Source organism: Cyprinodon variegatus, unplaced genomic scaffold, assembly GCF_000732505.1.
Source record: "Cyprinodon variegatus isolate N-32 unplaced genomic scaffold, C_variegatus-1.0 Scaffold1650, whole genome shotgun sequence".
In the NCBI taxonomy this organism is placed as follows: domain Eukaryota; kingdom Metazoa; phylum Chordata; class Actinopteri; order Cyprinodontiformes; family Cyprinodontidae; genus Cyprinodon; species Cyprinodon variegatus.
In genome coordinates this window covers 42,662-48,138 of record NW_015152103.1, presented here as the reverse complement: position 1 = coordinate 48,138, position 5,477 = coordinate 42,662, and positions in this window count along the sequence as shown.

Below are 5,477 nucleotides of genomic sequence, written 5' to 3'. Positions count from 1 at the left end.
TCTTCCATGTTTCATGTGACCCTAAACGGCTTTTGGGAAACTAAAAGTAGGATGTAATCCAGCTTACTTACCGCAATTTCGTCCAACTCCTCTGTAAATGCCAGATCTATGGATCTACAGATCTCCAGATTTTCCCAACTGAGCTATTAAACTTTGCACATCCTCCATAGTTGCCATAAGCCATCTTAGCTGTTTAGTTAATGCTGTTCTTGCTAAGCCTGTCAGTTAACATGGATGGGCATGACTTGGTAGGTTTTCTGTAGTGAGGTGGTATTTTTGGACGATGACTGAACAATGAACCAGGATTTGTTAGGAACCAGGGATATAGTTCCATAATTTAACCTATTCAGATACTTAACAGCTTTATCCTAATGTGTCTGCTGTGATCTTTGGTTTTCGTGAGGAATAATGCACACATGTGGAAATTAGATGTTAATGTATGATACATAAAGAAACAAAATAATAATAATAAAAAATATGAACATAATTGTTGTACTAGATGAATTTAGGTCATGGCTGCCCTAAATTAAAACAGACTCTGGAGGATTGCTTTGGGTATGCTTCTGAAAACTCCCATGAAACATTCTTGGGTGTGTCATTTAATTTGCTTGCTGCTATTTATATGTGTTCTTTGACAACTTTTATTAACAAGGCCAACTGCTTCACCCAAAAAATGTTTTCAACTCTGATAGGTCCAATCATGTGGCCTGATCAACCAAGATTATGCAGCATCTGATGCTGCAGCCAACAGTGCAAACAAAACAAAACCTGTTTTTTTTTATCTCAGAAAACTTTAGGCCACATTCCATGAACAACATATTTAAAATGTGCTACAAACATAAAATGTTTTGTTAGTATTACAGTGTCTTATCAAATTGCAAAAAGAAGTGGGAAATATATTTTATTTTTCAACTTTTTTTTTCATTTGAAACAGAAAAAACAACAATAAATGATTTTAATCTATATACATTCATTTTTAGAAATATTTAAACAGATTTACCGAGGCAATTATTTTGCTTACCAAGAAAATGTGTATTTATGAAAGCTGGCGATGGTATTTAACAAGACTAAGCCTGTATTGTGAAGCTCAGCTGCTCCATTTAACTGTTTGAGCGCAGTTTCTGAACAGGTTTTGCAAGCCTTATTAGCAGATATCTGTGCTTAGGGAGTGGAGTATGGAAACACTTGACTGTACTGATTTGTTAGCTGTTATGACCTTGAAGTCATAATGTCATGTGTATTAGGGTTCCTACAGGGCAGCATTTTGGGACCATTTATTTTTCTGTTGTACATTTACAGTCTTCCTCTAATGCTTTGCTTGTCAAACCCTCTAATGTATACTGATGATTTATACTCTTCTTTGTGTCCCTGATTCATATTTAAATACTGACTCAGTTAAAAATCTCCTAAACACAGATCTTCAGCACTTTCATAGCAGTTTTAAGAAAATCACCTAATGTTAAATTGAAGAAAACTGAATGCGTGAATTTCTATTAACCCATGAAATAATTGTTCATATCTGATCCTATAACCTTGAAGCAAAAAGTTTCCATTTTAACCACTTACCAATATTTGGTAATTAACCACAGACTGTTGTCACATATTAAGCGTTAACTTTCAAAAATATGTCTTCATGTCATCATAATTTCCACTCTCTTGTACAGTCTGCCTTTCTGATCGCTCACTACAAATAAAATCTTTGTACCAATAGATAGACATTAAAGATATACATTTGAGACCTTCCATTTGGACCCACTATTATACTGCTCCATTGTTTTCTAATGATCTAAATTTTGAAAACCCTACAATGAGCATTGATATAAAGCTTTAGCCAATGCAGGGATCGGTCTTACCAGTAGGGACTCCTGCTTTATAGGACTTCAGAATCTGCTATGGATAGAGATCTTTATTTCTTTCTTTTTTTTGCTCAAGCCTGGAATGATATTCCATGGTTAAATCAGTATTATTTCCACACTAACACTTTTTAAGAAGTCCGATGCTACTGTATCTGTGGGTAGGCTAAAATGAGGCTGCCTCTTAATGCAGCTTTATGCCAGTCTGGTTTTGTTTACGTCGATATTATGATGTATGTGCTTTATGTTCTACAGAGCAGGAACCTGCTGAGAAAGAGAAATAAAAAACAAATACTTGCCAGGTTTATTTAATATTTTTCAGTTTAAAAAACTCAAATAAATAGTTGATCCAATAATTAACCTTACAGTAGTCACATACCTTCCCTTAAATGATTCATTTTGAAATTGTCCCAACTGATCCATAAAATAAGTGCTTTTCTAAGGTTTATTAGGTGACCTCCTAGTAGTTGATTTTCTCATATTAGCTTCATCTTGTCTGTTCCTGTTTGGCTGTGACTCCATTCTGGTGAGAAATGTCAGCTGTGCTGCTGCCATCAACACCTTTGTTTATAGATGTTGGAGGTTGGCCTGTTTTTCAGTGTACTCCTGTTTCTCTGACTGTGACTAACTGTATGTGCTGTCTTTCATCCTCTGACATGGGAGCTGGCTCAGAGCTCGTCTGCCTGACTTTGTGTTTCCTGAACGGGGCTGCCTGTGGAGCTGGTTGACAGTTGCCTTTTGTATCTCTGCTTCCGTCTCCTTAAACCCCAGTCAGCCTCAGCCTGGTTCTGCTGGAGGTTTCTCCCTGTTAAAAGGGAGTTTTTCCTCTCTACTGTCGCTACAAACATGCTTGGTGTGAAGAATTGCCTTAAAGTCAATGAGTCAATGTAATCAACTGGTTTTCCTTAGATAGAAAATTTTGAATCAAATGACTGTATGATCTGGTTGAATTGTAAAGTGACATGAGATGATATGTGTTGTGAATTGGTGCTATATAAATATACTGAATTGAATTGAATTGAGTTGTAAGACATCAACACTGTGCTTTATAGGAGGTGAGTACCCAGGACATTAAAGAGCAGTTTCCATGTACTATCTATCTTTCCAGGAAGACTTGAAATAAGTTCCAGAAGTAATTAAACCTATAAGTTATCAAAAGCAAACCCCAAAAGGGACCCCAAGGTTCCTTCAGTATTTGAAGGTATTTTTGAAGTTTAAGGAAACTATCGTTAAACTTCACCAAAAGATCCTCTAATTTCAAACCTTTAAGCTCCAGAAGTAACATGAAAGCTTAAGAAAACTAAGGTTCAAAAGTGCGATGCCTTTCAAGGAGGGTAACCTGTAAATCCTGGGATGTGCGTTGTAAGTCCAAGAACAGCAAATTTTACTTTGTGACAGCCAGAAAACCTAGAAGTAACTAGTATGTTTTGAAATGTAAGCTGTAAGGTTTGGTAAGTAACTTGTAAACACTGGAAAGTACTGGCAAGTAACAAGTACCATGCAAATTAACCAGTAAAGAGTGTACCATACAAATCTCTATTTCTTAACAATACCCAGGTAATTCCTGTTCGTTTAAATTGCAAATGCCAAATGTTTTCCCGTATTTTATAGGAATATATGCACCATATTATAAACTTCTACCATGTTGTCATTTATCTGACTAGGTCGACTGGATAATAAACAAAACAAGATACTGTGGTCAAGATATTCAAATTGAAAGATGTGCTGTGTGTTTCTGATACACTCTGGAATCACTTATCTTGACGAAGAAGTGGATTTACTTTGAAAACAACTGAATTTACATTATTTGAAGCACATACTACACCTAGGATTTCATGGTTTAGATCAAGTAAAAATCACCCGCTTCAAAATTATTTTAATCTAACCCAAACTACGCAAAACCACAGATTCAATAATTCTTATTTATGAAGGAGAAAAGAAAAATGGTGGAAAAAATGTGTGACGTAAAGAAGCAAAGGACACCTTTCAAAGGTCAAACCTTAGAAGTAAACTGAGAGTCCTTTCTTTTCACAACCACTGGAAATGTTGGCTGCCTGAAAGTTCACTGTTTGTGTTTTTGGCAAACATAGAATCTGTGTCTAAGCCTGCCATGACTGTTGTGTATCTATGCATGTAAACTGAGCTTACTGGTTATTATAGTTCAGTGTGGGTCACCAAGTGTAGCAAACCACAGGGTTTAGGCTATATGATCTGTACAAGCTGTCCCTGCGCTCCCAGTGCTACATGACCGTCTCCACGCTTCAAACAGGAAGTGTAGAAAATTCCTCAGAGGCTCAGAGCTCAAATGACCAGTGATGAAAACACTGATAGAGCTTTAAGAATATGTTCCCCAGTGTGTTTCCCATTCTCGGGCCTCCGTATGTTTATCTGTTCCAACACACCTGATTCAAACCAAGAGCATGTCAACAACCTTTGACAAGACATCTGCTGCTGATTCATGAATTAATCACTGGTGTGCTGAGGTAAGGAAATGTGGTATAAATGAATGCTAGTGTCCCTCTTTGTCTTTAACTATAAACAGTAACATAATATCCATAACTAACTGTTGAGCTTCTATATTCTTGTCTCAAAGAGACAGTTAGGTCCTGTTCATTGTAAATGGGAATCTACCTTTTGATTATCCACTGGCAATAGAAAGTCAAATCTGGTCTTTCAAACTCTGGATTTTTATCTCTGTTAGATCATTTAGAACTGTTTTGGACTTCCTTACATGAGACAAACACACTCAGTAGGGTTAAATACCTTATTCTATTTTAATTCACATCATCCATGCATATTCATAGAAAGGTGAAAATAAGAATCTGAGTCACTGGCACATTTCACACTTTAAATGCCGTCCTCATGCCCTCGACTAATAGCTTAAAACACAGCTTTGGTAGAGTAAAATGGTGGAACAGAACCAACATGACCAGGATTGATCATCCTGCTAAAAACAGCAATGAGTGCAGCTACATGCGGCGTTCTGACCCATATTCAGCAAAGTGATCAAAAAGTTAAACTAAACAGCCAATATTATAGGCGGGACATTTGACTTTTGATATTCCATTTGCCACTTGAACTTTATTGGTATTTAGTCTTGGGGATTTTATTGTTCCAGTCAGAAATATATAAAAGCCTAATAAGGAAAATAGCTCAGAGTGGAAAAGGTTGTAACTCCTTGTTAGTCACAAGCTCATTCCCCAAATAAAACGTGCCTTTTCTCTCATAGAGCCAAGATTGTTAGCTGTTTTTTTCAGCATTAGACATGTTTCATGTGTAGTGTTAACAGAAATAAGTGGTGCTAAGCAAAGTTAAATCAGTTTGGAACCACAAAACAAAACAAAAGAGACAGAAGATTAAAAAACAGCAAATAGTATAGGGAAAAGGGTGCTAAAATAAATACAAAAAACTCATGGTTATCAGGCACAGATTACAGAGGAAGCAAATGTCTGATGACAGAAGAGGAACTCAGTCTCATGAGGTCAGCGACACGAGAACTGTTGCCTTGTTGGCTCTTTCTGTAAGGCAAACACTTACTGTAAACAAATCTCCAGAATGTGACAGAGGCTGATAAAGAACACTCAAAGCCTCTCTTGTGCAGCCGCTGTAGAGGCTTTTAGATCT